Below are 17,676 nucleotides of genomic sequence, written 5' to 3'. Positions count from 1 at the left end.
GCTAATATGCTGGATGGTGGTTTCTGAAGTAGTTATATTTAACCTTGACTATCATTGAAGAATGGGTGATCAACAATGGCACTGTTGTTATTCTTTTGGTTGTAGCTAGGTAAAACATACTTGAATGGCCATTTTGACTGTGGTGCCATTCATACCTGGAATCGTATGTCCTAGTATATGGGAGGCAACACAGAGCCATGGTGATAAGAGTGGATTTGGAGGTAGAACACTTGGGTTCCTTTTAATGGGAAATCTTGAGCAAGATACTTAACCTTTCTGTTCCTCTGTTGCCTCATCTATAAAATGAAAGTAGGGGTGCCTGGGTGGCTCAGTCGGTTGAGCGTCTGACTTGGACTCAGGTCATAATCTCATGGTTCGTGGGTTCGAGCCCCAGGTCAGGCTCTGTGCTGACAGCCAGCTCGGAGCCTGGAGCCTGCTTCAGATTCTGTGTCTCCTTGTCTCTCTGACCCTCCCCTGTTCATGCTGTCTCTCTCTCTCAGAAATAAATTTTAGAAAAACATTAAAAAATAAATAAAATAAAATAAAATAAAACTAGTATTAGAATCAATCTCCTAGGACCACAGAACAAATTAAATGAAATAATTCATATGCTATGCTTAACACAGTGCCTAAGACATGTTAAGTGTTCAAGAAATGTCATCTTCATCATCATCATCCTTATTGTGAACTTTTACTTATGGTTAAAAATTAACAGAGCTGAGGCACCTGGGTGGTTTGGTTGGTTAAGTGTCTGGCTCTTGATTTTGGCTCAAGTCATGATCTCACCGTTTTGGGATTAGGCTGTGAGCACAGAACCTGCTTAGGATTCTCTCTCTCTCCTTCTCTCTCTTTCTCTCTCTGCCCCTGGCCTGTTCACATGTGCTCTCTATCTCTCAAAATAAACATTAAAAATTTTTAAAAACAATTAACATAACCATGCATGTAAATATTTATAAAATCTTAAGGTACCACAAGTGCTATGGAATAACAGTGAGATGATAGCCCGAAACAAGATTTGACAAACTGTGACCTCCTCAGGCTAAATCTGATCTGCTGAGTCCTTTCATAAATAAAACTTTATTGGACCATAGCTATACTCATTCATTTAAATATTGTCCATGATGCTTTTGTGCTACAGTGGAAAAACTGATTATTTACTACAGAGACTGCATCACTGGAACAGCCTGAAATATGTACTATCTGGTCCCCGGCAGAAAAAGTTTGCCATCCCCTCATCAAGACCATAAAGAAAAGACGGGGAATAGATGAAGAATATATAGGAGCTATAAGACATGCAATAGTTCCTGCTCTAGGAAGAGACTGTCTGAGAATTACCCGGATTCTCAATGGTAGCAAGCAAAACAGTAGTAGTAACTGCTGTAGAAGCAAGTGATCACCTATGCAGAACAACATCAAAGAATGAACAGTAGTTGGCTTATTTGTGGTCAAGAGGAAAGATCCCATTGAAGGGAAAGGGAAAGGGAAAGGGAAGAGCAAGTACGCATAAAGTTTCATATTATCCACAAAGGTAAGCAAGGAATGCCGTCTTCATGCTGTACAGGTCTGTATTCCATGGCAATAATACAATATAGAAATTAATCAGGAAAGCTGGGCACTATTACTGAAAAATGTATATCTGTACACACATAAAAGATGGTGACACTAACTGTAAGACAACTAAGGCAGGGGAAACCAAATCTAGAGAAGTCAGCAAAATCTAGTCCTCTGATTAGCTGAAAGTAGACGTTAGCCTCTGGGAATTATATGCAGATATACAAGAACACCCAGCCTATGCAGAGACAAACAGTGGATAATGTCCTGCCCTGGGTTGCAAAGCCTTTGGGAAGATGAAGGCAACAGCACCTTCCCAAGACAAAAAGTCCTAGTAAACATCGAGCCACAACTACTTTCATGAGGAAGAAATCCCTGACTCTGTGGGATAAAATTGCCAAAGCCACAAAATCTCCTATCATTTCCTCTGCATAGGGTTGGCCACCCATGTGTGAAGGCACCAAATGCTAACTAACGAACAACATACATAATTTGTTGGAGTCTATAATGTATAAGTCTGTAAACCACATCAGTTATAATTAATATAAAATCTCCTCCATTCTCAAGTTTAGAGTAACTTCTCTCATGCCTCAACTGGAGATGATAGACTAAGGATCAGGCTACTGAGTGACTGTTGGAACTCAATTTCTGAGGTTTCCAGATTCCTCATTCAAGTAGCCATACAGCACAGACTTAAAGTGGGAGTAAAGCACACAGTACACATTCACATGCAAAAGCCACTCCTGCAGAACCTGAACTTCCCACAGAATGATCGACACTGCCCTCCATTTGGATGACATGGACTGTTTTCTATCAGTCTCTGGTAAAAGACTAAGTAGTGAAGAGAACAGCTTACACTTTAAGTGAAGCTAATGGAATCAAAACAGACATATTAGTGGCTATACTATCTCCAGGGAAGAAAATTCTTACCCATGTATTATGTTCTAATTTTAGAACCAATGGATACCTACTGAGACATTCAGTTCATCAGATTTATTCTGCACCGACACTTTGAATTGTGCAATTTCTTCATTGACACTGCTTTCATGGTTCCGTCATCATTACAATGCACTTGGGAAAGAGACTGGGGAAACAGGAGATGGAAGCTTTGCTCTGTCGCACATATGGTTGGATACATCAAAAGCAGTGAGGGATGCAAGGCTGAAATTAACTGAGTTTAGAGGGCTGATGGGCATCGGGGAGAAGGGAAGGGGGTGATGGGCATGGAGGAGGGCACGTGTTGGGATGAGCACGGGGTGTTATATGGAAACCAACTTGACAATAAACTATGAAAGGAAAAAAAAAGAAATTAACTCAGTTTAGACTAAAACATTTCTATTGGAACCGGAGCAAGATGCATGAGTCACAGTTCCTGAAGCATTTTGTTGCTTCTTTTCAACCTGGGAGAAAAGAATAATGACATACCTAATATTTACTGAACTCTGGATAGTTTAACAGTTTGAAAAAATGTTGGTTTAAACCCATAGGCAGGTGGGGGGGGGGGAACTGGAAGGAAGGGAATTAACTAAAATGGTAAGATTGTTTATGTCATATGATGAAAATATTGACTTTCCTTCTCTATTTTTGTTTATTTCAAAGTTTTTCTAATAAGTATAGGTATTCTTACATTGTGGAGAAAATATATAATAAATTACATTATATTACATTCATTTATCAAAATTTTTTGTTGTATTTGAGAAAAAAGAAAGAAAGAAAGAGCAAATTAGCTTATTTCCTGATATGACGGATGTCTAGAAACTAGGTTTTTTAAATGGCTTTAATAAATAATAGTAGGCAAAATAATAACATTTTTCTGTCATTTAACATAAATGAGTAAAAACGGCACAGTCTTATCTTGATGAAATACATCTGCCAAAATCATTCATTTTTATTTTTCATATGGATAAATAATGTTATTCTCCCGACTCCGTCCACTAATTCTACTTCTATTTCCTTCCTGCCATTTTACCTCCTATTTTTCTGTCTCCCTATCTATTTCTTTGTTTATTATTATATCAAACAACAAGTGAAATTGTTCAAATACATAAAATAAGGGAGTTTGTCTTTTGAGTTGAGAGATTTTACCATTTTGTACTTTATTTTTCATCATGCTTCCTGCTCAGAAATCATATATGTGTGAATTGTTCTATATTGGTCATTAAGATGAGGTAGATATTGTTCTAATTTAAGAAATACCTAGGATATATTTGCAATTAATGAGAATTTTTTTGATATGTCTATATTATAAGTCAACATTTAAAAACACATTTCTCAGCACATATACACTAAAATGTGTATTTTAGGCTGTGATAAGCACTATAAGTACAAAAATTGCTGTGTCTAAGACAATTTGTACTTTTGCATTTGCAATATTCTTGGCCTATTATAAGCAAATGCACATTGTGTAGAGCACATTTAAATGCATTATTTCCGTGCTTAAAAATGTACTCTTTAAAAAAGACCATTAAAAGAAATGTTAATGTAGCCATTTTACTAATTTCACACAGGCAAAGGGTGAACCAGTTGAAGGTCGGGAATTCAAATGAAATATATCCTGAGTTGACAAGATATGTGATCCCATGTTTTCAACACAGCAGTGAATCAATTAGACTGTGCCTGATATTCCATAAAATGAAAATTATGAGACCAAGAAGGTATTCTACTGTATATAGCATTGTATTCTGCCAAGCCTGAGAAATCCGTGTTCAAGTTCTACCATTTATTTCTACAGTCTTGGGAATGTTTTCATTTACTCTGAGACTTACTTTCCTCATCTGTTAAGTGGGTATCACAAAAACATAGTACCCATCTCATGGGGCTTTAGTAAAAGAAACAATTCACATGAAACATTTCACATCATGAATCTTCTGTGGAAGTCCTCAACCAAGGGCATCAGGCCACAGTTTTGGCTTTGGCACTGTCCTCTATCAGTCCCATGCATTTATCCCACAAAGCAGAGCCCAGGTCTCTCTGGACCAGAACCGGTTCTTGTGGCTTATCCACAATACAGGTTTCCCTCATTTTCCCGAGATGTTCCCAGTCCAGCAGCATGCATTAATGTAGCTCCCACTGTAGGCACACTGCCAGGACAGGCAGAGCCCCTGGAGGAAAGAAATGGACTGGGGTGAAAAATAAATAGAACAAAGCCTTTAAAACCAAGAATCGTGGGGCACCTGGGTGGCTCGGTTGGTTAACTGTGGCTCAGGTCATGAACTCATGTCTGTGTCTAAGCCCCGCGACGGGCTCTGTGCTGACAGCTCAGAGCCTGGAGCCTGCTTTGGATTCTGTGTCTCCCTCTCTCTCTGCCCCTCCCCAGCTTGCACTCTGTTTCTCTCTCTCTTTCAAAACAGAAATAAAGTTAAAAAATTTTTAAACTAAGAATCTTAACCCTAAAATTCTTCCAGTACACACTGGGCTTCTAATTCTTACACTTCTACGTCTTACCTTGTCTGCAAAGTCCCAATTTTGGCCTTTTCCGTTGGAAATATTTAATCAGCTTACATGAACGTTCAACTCAAAAAGAAACAAAACGAAACAAAACAAAACAAAACACCACAATCTGCCAGGCATTGAAAGTTAGTAAAATACTATTCAGTATTTTCAATTTCAACTCCCTAAAAATAGCACAACTTGGCCACATTATTACCTGGATTTGCTCTTAGCCCAACTGGTCTCTTCCTCCCCTGTAGAGGCAGCAGCCTACAGGTATGAAACCAATCCTATATTTAGTGGGTGTATTTAGTAGGGTGAAAAAAGAGCCAAACCCCAAAACATACAGAGGGGGCTGCAAGCACACCCCTCTTCGTGCTCAGCCGTGGAGCTGCTGTGCTGTCTGAGAGCCATCTCTGATGGGAGACATTTTTCTGAGCCTGGGCACATGCTTCAGGCGCATGTGCGTACCCCTCCCAAGGCGAAGATCGTGGCTTATTCTTACCGGTGACCCAGGTATGGAGGCATGTGCTGAGTCCCCTCTGAGGTTACCTTAGAAATTCAGAGGGGTGGATGTCTCTGCAGCGCCTCTTCCCCAATTCCTGGGATGCTGGTACCCACTAGTTGGCTTATGTTGGCTGTCACCCACTTACTGCCATTCTACTCTGCGCATGCCAAATTGCCTCAAGCGTTAGTTGCATCTGGGTGTCACCTCAATCATTCCACCCCCACCCCCAACACAGTGCCCCTTCTCTGTGTCTCAGAATCACTAGGCCTCTTCCGGGTGCCTACTGACTTCTGGCTCCTTCCCCGACACAGAGGATCCAAGAACGCGCTTGTGGTTATGGTTTTTGAGTCCTGAAGTGTCGCGGTCGGGAAACAGGTAGAAGTCTTATGACTCTCGTTGTAAAGACTTCAAAGTATATGGATTTGTTTTCCCTCCATTAATTTAGTTCTGAATCCGTAAATGCCATCTGGGATTCTTTAAAAGTTTTCTCAATCAGTGTTTGTTGTTTGAAAAATACTTCAACTTGCCTTATTGCTGGCTGTTGAGAGAATTGATGCCCTCTTCTTTGTTCCACTGTGCACCACCTCAGAGGCACTTGTCTGGGTATTAATGCACTGAGAGCGGTATTTTTTAACAGATGAGAGGATTGGGAAAGTAGCCTTGAAACAGACCCAAAATCAAACAGAAGAAGGATAATATTAAGGCTGCTAGAGATGGAGGGTCCTGGAAACTTTCATATTCCTTCAATATGAATTATATTTATATATATGATCAGGAAATATATACGTGCATATATCTGCCAGGATTTGTAAGCGAGCTGCCTCTACCTTCGCATAAGAAAGGGAGCTGGAGCCCCAGCAGGGGTAAATGAGCTTCCTGCAGGTTTAAGAAGCTGTTTCCTGATCCAAACCGGGGTGCTTGAACAGTTCCGATAATAAAATGAAATGAATTTTCGACTGCTATAGAAGCGTTGTTCAGCCGACCCAGACAGGCATCTCCATTGGTGCTAACACAAAAAAATGAGTTTATCACAGATGTTCCATCTCTTAAAAGTGTTCTTCCCATTTTAGTGTAAGCAACTCACTCTGTAACTGGGTCCTTTGCAAAGTTATCCATCAGAACACCAGAAAGAGCGCCTTCCCTGCCTGGAACATTTCCTCAAAGTGATTGCAACAAATGTATTTTCAAGCTGGCCACCAGACTCCGCTCCTTAGAGGACGCGGGAGCCAGGCTGAGCCAGCCCCAGCCAGCAGCCACCTGTATACACAAACATAGGCACTCCCAGGTCCAAACTATTTTAGGAATGTCCTGATTAGAAAGATTTATTTACTTATACACTCACGTTTGTGGTTCTTTCCAAGTCCCTGAGATTTGAACACATAAGAATATTAAATGTCTACCACTAAAAATGACCATAAGAAAGCCAAACATCAAATTGAGAAAAATATTTGCAATAAATGACAGACAAAAGTTTATTATTCTTTTACAGAAATAGATCCCAGCAACCAGTAAGAAACAAATAAAACCTTCCATTCTCCTCCCCACCAAACTCCAGAAAGGGCGGGACCAGTTAATTTTGTGAAAGAAAATATACAATTGGCCTATCAGCACACGAAAAATATTTTGTATCTCCAGTAATCATAGAAACATTTTCTAAAAATTAAAGAGGTATCAACTTTTATTTTTTAATGAAATAAAATGGAATATTTAGTCTTACAGGTTTCGGAATGGTAAATATTCTTTAACACTTCAAGTGGAAGTATGAATTTTGTTTTCTTGTTTTAGAAGTCAGTTTATTTAGACTACATGTTTGATTGATCCAACTGGCAAAAAACAGTAAATATATGATAATATGTTCATTTTATTATGTTAATCATTTCAGGCTCTTGAAAACATATAACATATTTGCTCATAAAATAAACAATATTAATAAATTTATAAGAGAAAGCCTAAAAATTAATAGATCAAAATACTGGTCATCATATAAAAACTGTAAACTTTTGGGTCTCTCATGTTTTCTCTTTTCTTCGCTGTATTTCTAAACCTTCAAAAATGATCATTATTTTTTAATATTTCCAAGAAAAAAATGATAAAACATGGCATACATGTGTTTAAAAATATACCTACCTACCAGAATTTTCTTGCTAAGAGGCTGAATGTCTAGTTCTCTGAACAGTTTTACAACCCTTGTGTGTTTAAACAGTGCATAGGGAAGAAAGATTTCTGGCAATAGAAAGTTACGTCTATGTGTATGAGTTATGGAGAATGAGAGCCACGTGTGGCCTATCAGCCTCATTACTCTGTAATTATATGTAATGTTGTAAATCCTAGTTTTCAGCTTTCCTCTGGTTTATGTTTTTGTTTAAAAAAAGAAATCACTAGCACATCTCAGTATACAAGACACTGTCAGTCTACCTTTTTAGAAAATAAACTGAATTTTGAAACATGGCTCTTGTTTTAATTTTGTGGCCCTGGTTAAACTTCACTGCAGGGTCCAAGTGTAGAATTCCAAGCGGGGACTTTGCTTCTGCTTGCATTTTACAGAAAGCTTCGATCTATAGTGCACTGTGTAACTCCAAGATTGACTAGTGCAGGGGGCCCAGGGAAAAGGGCCTGGCATAATGCATCCTACCTAATGCAGAAAACTCCTATGTATATGAGGATGGACTCAGGGAGAGTTCCAGAAGGTCTGATTTGACCTTCATTTAACCAAACCTATTGCCCACGCATGTGACCACTGCAGCCACTCTGAGGACCCACAAACGGTACACTGTACACTGGTAATATTGGAGAAAGTAGTTATAATTTGCCATACAACTTGACTGCAATGAAGTTCTGTATCACTTTGCAACTAAAATAAAATAACCATATTGCTTACCCAAGAGGCTACCTAACTTAGTTTTGGTATCAATGCAAATCTCTGATTTTCGTTATGTCAGTATGGTGGCCATTCAATTTTGTGTGCATTTCATGTGTGTGTGTGTGTGTGTGTGTGTGTGTGTGTATGCACGTATTTATGTGGTTGAATATTATAGCATTATTTTTGTTAATTCCTCAAACAGCCTCTGAATTTATAACTATCCCATTATATTAAAAGAGGAAACTAAGTCTTATAAGGGGTTAAATAATTGCACACTACCACAGAGATAGAAAAGATTAAGTGGACAAGCCTCAGAGACAGACAAAATGGAATCCTAACCCCAAATCTACCATTGAGTAGTCATCTTACATCACGAACTTTACCTAATCTCTCTCTTTCCCTTCATGACCTTTTCTCCAAAAAGGGACCTGAACTCTCTATATGGTAAGGGCTTATAAGAGACAAAAATGAACGTTGCAGGCTCTCTTAAAGTCTCAGCCCAGTACTAGAGAATTGTCACTTCTGCTACGTTCTATTAGTCAAAGCAAGTTGTAAGACAAACCCAGATTCAAGGAGAATGAAGTCTAGCTCTTGACTGGAGACGTAGCATGTACATAAAGGAATGAGAAGGATCATTGGTGGTCATCTTCACCAACAAGCCACTATAAACCTCTTGTTAATTGTCCCTGGATTACTGTAAGGATGAACATCTCCGTGAGCCCTCCTGCTGGGCATAGACTATGAAAAGGACAGATGGGTACTCTTAAGTCTCCCTCCATGATAGGTCTGTACAAGATCCCATGGTGGTTGTGACTTTTTCCTTAATTCTTAAATGTTAATAAAAATTTAATCTCTGCTACTACCTTTGAGGGGGATGAGGCCCACACATGAGGTGGGGTGATAAAGAGAAGCCAGCCTTCAAATCCATGGAGCTAACAAGCTGGTTCATGAGCAAGTTTAAGTGTAAGATTAGAGGTGGGGCTGGAAACCAGTAAGTAACCAAGATTGTGGGGAAAAATGGATCATTGGATGTGGGGGAAGGGTTTTCAGTACGCCTGGGGGCTTCCAGAAATACTGAGTAAAGGACTCAGTATCAAATAGGGCAAGCGTTTACTGTGATTCGGATTCTAGAAGACCATTTACCTTTATGGATTATGGAATTCTGGGAAATACATGCCACAGATGTAAAAGTTCCCGACATAGTCTCTGTCTTAAATTATGTTCTCAAAAAATAGTAAAAGCCAAAAGTGGGTGTGGAAGTGACAAAATTGAATTGAAACATGGGTTCATCAAAGTCCATACTGTTAACCATTGTGATATTGAGTGGTGATGATTACAATAACTTTGCGTGGCTTTGACGTATTCATGTGTATGAATTCACCATTTTAGTTACTTGAGGTTCACATACTTTACTCATGAAATGACTCCTTTGCAGGGATACCCACAAGAATAAAGAGGGGCATAAGAAACAATTTACAAAACCAGGTTCCCATTTGCTCCCAGGTGGACTATAAAATTAAGAGGAGCCCAGAGACATATTCCCACAGGAAGAAGCTATGTGGCTTAGAACAGCCATGGGTAATTTGTGAGAAGGCCTAGGCCCCAAACTCTCTCTCACAAACTTTCTGCAAATTAGATTTAATACTAGGTTACCAGCAATCTTTGAAAATGTAAGTAACCCCAAGTAACCTCATTTGTACCTAAATATAAATCAAATTAGCCCAATTGCTCATTTATAGATTGAGAATTTTTAGTTAAAGAGAAATTGTAAAAAATCGGATCCAGACCTGGATGTGAGGGGACGTTGACCAGCCTGAGGCTATGGAAGCCAAGCAGGCTGTAGGACAGGGATTCAGAAACCCAAGAGGGTGCCATAAGGACCACATCTGAGACAACGCGTCTAGCCCATATATTGATTAAATGGATTTTTCAAGTTTATTAGTTTCATACAAAATTACTGGCTACCAGGTCTACCTTTTCCCAAACTCCTCAGAAGCTCCCTACCTTCCCTCCCAGAGTCTTTCCTTGCAAACAGAAATACAAATCAAGTTCATTCATCACTGAACTGAAATGATACATATAATTAATAGAAAACATCATCATCATATATATTTAAAATGGGTGTTCTTAACTGGATGTCAGTTATATGTCAATAAAAATAACTTACGGGGGCACCTGGGTGGCCCAGTCAGTTAAGCATCTGACTCTCAATCTCAGCTCAGGCCTTGATCTCAGGTCATGGGTTCAAGTCTTGTATTGTGCTCTGTGCTGGGTACTTACAAAAATAATAACAACTTAAGGAAAAGTCAGTTTTTGATATTCAAAGTATGATTTTTCTGAGTCTTCATTAAATAAATAGTCTTAAGGGTGAAATAGGTGATGGGGATTAAGAGTACACTTTTCATGATGAGCACTGAGTAATGTATAGAATTGTTGAATCGCTATATTGTATGTCTGGAACTAATATAACACTGTATGTTAATTTTACTGGCATTTAAATGATCTTAAAAAAGAAAATAGTCTTGAAATTTAGTCTTGGCTTAAGTAGATGATGGTTTTTGTATTCCCCTAGTTCCGAAGGAGGCCTGGTGACCTAGAGAGTGATGTTCTACTGAAAGGCAGAGGTGGGGGTGGTATGGTAGCTGTGATCAAATGACTTAAGGTACTGGAGAAGGAAAAAGAATAGATAGGCCGATTAGAATCCTGAAAGCAGGGATCTTTGGAAGAGAGCTTCAAATTAGGTTTGAAGGATTTCACATAGTGGCCAAAGAAAGTAGTTTGATAGATGTCTAGGGAATGTTCTTGGCCCCTAGTGAACTAAGAATTAAATCTGCATGAGAGAGGCCCAGAAAACTTCCTGTGCCTGCTAGGAAGACTTACAAGGACTTAAAAGATAGTAAGCCAACATGAGTTTGGGTCAGGACAAGAAGCCTTTGTGTGCAGGGATCTGACAATTGGGAGAAAAGGAAATAATCAGAAGCTAGAACAATGGGTGCCAGCATGATGCTTCAAGAGACCAGATGAAAGCAGGTACCCAAATAGAAACTAGTCCAGACGGTCACCTGTATAGATCTGTGAACATCTACAGGCACTACATGAATATGGAAAAGGTGAAGAAATCTAATGACCAAGCATTTACTCAAGAGGCCAAACTATCCAATAATGATGATCTGATCCTAAAAATGCTAAGCCACAGTTAATTGCAGATATAAAGTTAAGTTTTTTCTCTTGATCGATATGGGGGGATTTGTTTAGAGCAATTATTATATCAGTTACATAAATCAAAGACTATCTTCTCACATTTGAGTTGCAATGAATGCAAATTTTTAAACATCTTTATTGGTCATTTAGATTTTTTATCCTTTCCATATCTACACAGTGTACCCTCTGCCCAAAGGCCAGATTTCTGGTCTTTTCCAGAGTCACCAGTCAGCAGCGGGGCAGCCCTCATAAATGTTGCAGTTGTAGCAACCCTCAGAAACTCACTTGACTTCCTCTGACTCTAGAAGCCTAGGAAGTTTGGGGGCAGTTAGTCAGTTCTACATCACCTAGTGGCAGCTCAAGATATAGACATAGACTCCTGTGTGGCTCCCAAGTGGCTTCTAAGCTTCCAATCCTGTGGAAAAGTCACAGAGAAGCAGTGTTGCAGGCATGACAGATGGCTCACTAATCCTTCTCTCTCAATCTCTTTCTTTCATATCATCCTATGCTGTGGCGATTAGCATCCTAAAAATTTACTCTCCACCTTTGTTGCAGTTAGAGATAGCCTTCTAACATGGTTCTGGACAAAAAAAAATGCCTTGTGAGAATGCTTAGGGAAAGAGAAACTGAGAAAAATAAAGGGCAAAGCCTTCATCAAAGAGAAAAAGTCCTTTGTAGTTCGGTCTTTCCCCTTCATTCCACTGTCGTATCTCCCTTTTCCCTGCCCAAACCACAGATGTGATATTTACAACTGCAATGTCATGTTGTGACCATAAGAAGACATTAGTGAGGGCAAAGATTACATACTCACGATGGCAAGCAGAAACATGGAATGACCTGGGTCCCTGCTGGCACTGGACAGCCCTGGACTTTACAAAACAACAAAAAAATCCCTATATGTTTTCTCTGCTATTAGGTTTTCTGCTGTGATAGCCCAGCCCATTCCAGCTAATGAAAAAGGAAATCGTTGTCATCTGAAAGCATACACCAATTCGTTTTGCTCTACTCATCCCATTCCCTTTTACTTTTTTTCACTAATCCATTTGTTCAACAAATACTGGCTTATTATCTGTGCCAGGAGCTCTTCCAGATGCTGGGGTGACAGTGGCAAACCAGACAAACTCTGAATTCCTGGGGATGATATTCCACCTCCTGGAAACTCAGATGAGTCTATTCTTTATTTAAGATGCACATCTTTGTAAACTGCACTGATCCATAACACAAAGGAGAACGTAAGTAGGGGGTCCATTTGGAGTGATTGTCTTATTTCATCAACCAAATTGCAAGCTTCCTGAGGTAAAACGCTATATGTGCTTCTTTTATGCCTCAGGGTTTTGTACTTGGCAGGGTTTTTAAAAATATTTTTTTAATGTTTTATTTATTTCTGAGAGAGAAAGAGACAATGTGAGCAGGGGAGGGTCAGACAGAGAGGGACACACAGAATCCGAAACAGGCCCCAGGTTCTGAGCTAGCTGTTAGCACAGAGCCTGACACGGGACTCAAACTCACGAACCGTGAGATCATGACCTGAGCTGAAGTCAGACACTCAACCCTCTGAGCCACCCAGGCGCCCCTGCACTTGGTAATTTTATAATAAAGTCCTTGGACTATCTAATTTGTTGGCCAAAGAGAGAAATTGTAAATTTTGCCAAAAATACCTTTCCAGCAGACCCTACCTCACTTTCATCCACCATCTGTCCTTCAACACAGTTCAGAAGACTGGATCAGGTCACTTACGTTCATAGTCACTCTCTGCTGTCCCTCTGGTTTATACATCCTATACAGGTTCCATTTGTTGACTTTGTTCCTGGTTGAAATTTAGTTTATACTACCTCTTTTTGGTAGAGTCCTGTGAATTTCCTCATGCTTAATGCCATTCCTTTAAGCTATATTTCAGCACAGAGCTTTCTTTGTTCACAAAAATTCCAATAGTGACTCAACACAACCAAATACAACCTATACTGGAAAGTGTCCGTCACTTTTTAGGAAGGTACATGCATGGTTTCCAAAGCACTGTGGCACAATGTAAATGTAGAGAAAAGTCTGTATCAAGAAGATTTTAGTTTTCTAATATCAAGACAGTTGTAAGCCTGAATCAGAAAAAATCAAATAAGTATGAAAAGGAATGCACTTGCTTCAAGCAGGCAAAGTATACTGTTCAACATTGATTGGCTATTAGCATATTATCATTTAACCTCATATTCAAAGATCTTTCATGTAAATGGTTTGGAAAAATATGTAGGCAATTATTGTTAATATCATATCAAGTAATTTACAGCATGCAGGGATCTCAAAGCCTGTTACAGACTAGTAAATAGCATCATTCCAAGTTCACCATCATGAAAGGGAAGTACAGAGAGAATAAGTGGCTTGCCAAAGGCCCCATAGGCTGTCATAGGCATAGTGAGGTTGCCAGAGGCTAAGAGAGTCAATGAAACTGAAACCCACCATGTTTCCCCAAATCCCTTGCATCACATCAACCTCACCAATACTGATACTCTCTACTCTCTTGCATTCCACATCACCCTTTCATCAGATTCTTCTCCGCAGTCCATTAACATTCTAAGAGTTGAGCAAACGTGGTCAAGGCATCACAATGGATACATCGATATGATGGGATTTGAACACCTGCATGAGGATAAGAGGCAAAAGAAGGTTGGCAGAAACTAATTTTTCCTCGAGTAATAGACTATTTTAATCAGTATATATAGGTGTGTAGATGTTGTTCACTTGGGCTCAAATGATTCTTCATCTTCCTCCTTATTCTCCCTATCAGTAGATTCCTTCTAGAATTAGTCCCAAGTTACAGAAACATAGTGGAAGTAAAAATTAAAAATAACTTTAAATCTACAAAGCAAAGGAAAGATGTTCTTGTTACCTGTCAGAGAAAATGAAAAACATCCTTCAAGACAGGTACATCTGTGGTGAATGTGTGAGGGCTGTAGGCCCTACATATCTTTCGTGGGACACAGAGTACCTTTAAGGTTGACAAGACTGACAATTCCAGAGTGGATGTTGTGCATACTAAATTTATTTGAGGAAGAGGGCAAAAATAACCATGTGTGAGTTTTTCTACCAGTCTTCACAAAGGGGAATTATTTATTGGGCACTACCTCTGATTGCCATTGGGAGTTATCGTCATATAACAGGAGGTAAGGAACCTTTCATAAGAGTGTCCCAAGTCTTCTACAGATTAAGCTTGTCTGTCGAATGCTGTGGCCTCACAAGGCTGAGCGTGGAGATCCTCTCATATGATTTCTTCTGACTTTTCTGCTTGCCCTTGTGTCAATTTCTTTTGCCATGAGGTTGTTTGTATAACCTAAATAACTGGAAGACTTTTGAGCCCACATATCTAGCAGATGAGACTGTTGTCCATCTGACAGTTCTTCATGACGCATTGACTACTCAGGCCAACCAGTGTAATCCAGTGCAGCTCAACAGAACTGTGGTAGGTTTCAAGGGTGAGCAAAAGAATGAGACATAAAATGTCTCGCTTCCAGGAGCACACAACATGCTTCTGCTCTAAGTATTCACTTTCCAAAATATCTGTACTGTGCATGTGGCATTTAAATTTATATGGTCTGTATATCAGTTATACATCAGTTAAAAAACAAAACCAAAACAAGATACATCTGTATGGTCTTCAGTTTTATTTGACTTTTCAAAGGAGGCTAGTCTTGCCTCTTCAGTAATGTTGTCAACTCTGAAAGACCATAAAATTTGCCCTTTATGTTTTCCAAAGCTCCTAGTATAATTCAAGCCATGTAGTAATTGCTACTCTATAGACATTTTGTCAAGCAGTACATAAAAATGTATCTATTGCATCTTTATAGAAAGGTGTGTATTAGGCTCCTGACTTTACTCTAGAAGTTCATCTTAGAGGTTCCTATCTAAAGAAGCAAATGCCATATCCACAAGACATCAGTTTTATAACCATATACTAGATACCAGAAATTACCACTGTATTATAAATTTGGAATTAATTTGGAATTGCATAGAATTTTCTTTTTTAAAAATGTTTGTTTATTGAGAGAGAGAGAGACAGAGAGCAAAAGAGAATGAGCGGGGCAGGGGCAGAGAGAGACAGAAAGAGAGAGAATCTCAAGCAGACTCCATGTTGTCAGCACAGACCCCAACGTGGGGCTTGATCCCACGACCATGTGATCATGAACCGAACTGAAATCAAGAGTCAGAAGCTTAACTGACTGGCCACCTAGGCGCCCCATGGAATTGTATAGAATTTTCTAATAGCCTTTCCATTTTACTAAAATTGTCTGCAATCTTTATACAATTAACATAGCATGGCTACAGTCAAAGAAAACAGAGATCATAGATATTTGATACCATAAACATCACCACCAATATATAAAAGTTTATCAGGATCTCCTTTTTGAAAAGAAATATTGTGTTGTATAAGATGTTAATAATTTACCAGTGAGAACAGCAAGGTTAAATAGGAGTCTTTACATCATGCGATGTCTCAGAGCCTTTACTTGATTAGAGTGCAATGCGAATCCTCATGACAAGCATGTTTTGTTAAGGTTTCCCAAATACAAATAAAAATGCGACTCATGTTCTCAAAATATGCGTAGGAGTGGGGTTCCAACAAAACAGAAATTGGCTAATCTATGAGGTTTATAAGAAATTGGATCCATCCTTCAAAGAATGTGCAGAATGCAACTCAAATTCTTTGTCAATGTGGACATCTTTAAAACATATGTATAAGTAGAAATTTGCAATAACCTTCAGCTCCACATTGATCAAAAAATCTTTACTCTTATTACAAATTGGTACATGGCTTTGCTTTTCTCTAAATACACTCAAACCATCACTCTGATCTGACTCTCCATCGCAGTATATGAATAGCACACTTCCTTGCCAGCTGGGTTTCCAGAGTACCTAGCTATGGTAGCCTGTATCAAGCTATGGTAGCCTGTACCAAGCTTGTGATAATGATCAAAGATAAGTTACATTAATACATCTGATATGAAAAAAACACATTTGGGCACTAATGTCTAGGCCTTGCCTATCACACTCAAACATGGTATGTTTCAGAATAAGTGTTAACAGCAGACAGAGAAAACCCTGATGGCCTCCCTAGGGAGAGCTCTTTGTTTTCAGGTTTTGTATTGCTTTTGTTTTCACCTTGATCTTCATCTACTTACGTCCTTATTTTTTGTTGAAGAATTAACATCAAAACAAAATATCTGACAGGATTCTTGCTTTTAACCAATGTCTTAAGTAAGCTCAAAAGTTCCTTTTCTTTCTCAAATTGAGGATTTATGCCCTCCCCCAAAGGTACTATATGCCCCTGAGTTTTAGGATCCTCAAAACCACATGCCCTGATCCTTATTATTTTAAAAATTGAATACACCCACACCTGAAATAACTACAAAGGCTCACTCCCCAAAGAGCTCACCAATCAGACCACACCTGGTCCAACCCACCGCTAATTGATCCCACCCTCAGTACACACGGTAAGGTGCCCATTGCTGCAGAGTTCTCTAATGACTTCCAGAACTTGACTCTTCAGAACATCATGAATCAAGGCGAGCATGTGTTTAAGTTATAATTGGGAGGTTGAGTCTCTTAATCGTTATTTGTTTTTAATAAGGACTCTTCGGAAAGAAATATGTTCAGAGATTTTTGCCACTCAGAGCACAGCCCACAGACCAGCAGCACCAGCATCTTGTGTGATCTTGTTAGAAATTAAAACCTAAGACTTTGACCAAACCAACTGAGCCTGAAGCTCCATTTCAACAAGACTGTAAGGCAACTTCTGTGCACAATAAAGTTTGAAGAGCACTGAAATCTGGTCAGATTTCCCTTTCTAGACTCAAAACTCACTCACACTCATTGTACAACTAATGATGTTTTCCTCTCTTACAGAAGTAAAGCATAATCAACAAACTGTAGTATTGTAGAAAGTGATACTAAAAACACTTAAGAGTTTTCCCAAAGACAAATATTGGGTGCTGCAACAAAGTGCATGATGATTGCCAAGTTCTTTTAAGAAGTACTTCCTATCCAACATCATGCTTATTTACGTTGGTGTTGCTGCTGGGTTATAGAAGGGCCCGTTGACCTTATGTTATATAATGGAATGGGTTTCTGGCTTTCACAAAAG

General features: G+C 39.1%; 1 non-coding gene across 1 annotated transcript; it reads left to right on the top strand.

The window, feature by feature from the left end:
* The first annotated feature begins 317 nt into the window (after positions 1-317).
* On the top strand, positions 318-402 carry TRNAP-UGG (transfer RNA proline (anticodon UGG)). Its single transcript has one exon. It is a non-coding gene; the product is annotated as a tRNA-Pro (tRNA).
* Positions 403-17,676: the final 17,274 nt, after the last annotated feature.

This window comes from Crocuta crocuta, unplaced genomic scaffold, assembly GCF_008692635.1.
Source record: "Crocuta crocuta isolate KB4526 unplaced genomic scaffold, BGI_CrCroc_1.0 scaffold36, whole genome shotgun sequence".
Classification (NCBI taxonomy): domain Eukaryota; kingdom Metazoa; phylum Chordata; class Mammalia; order Carnivora; family Hyaenidae; genus Crocuta; species Crocuta crocuta.
The sequence above is the reverse complement of the archived record's forward strand: the minus strand, read 5'-3'. Positions and strand labels throughout refer to the sequence as shown.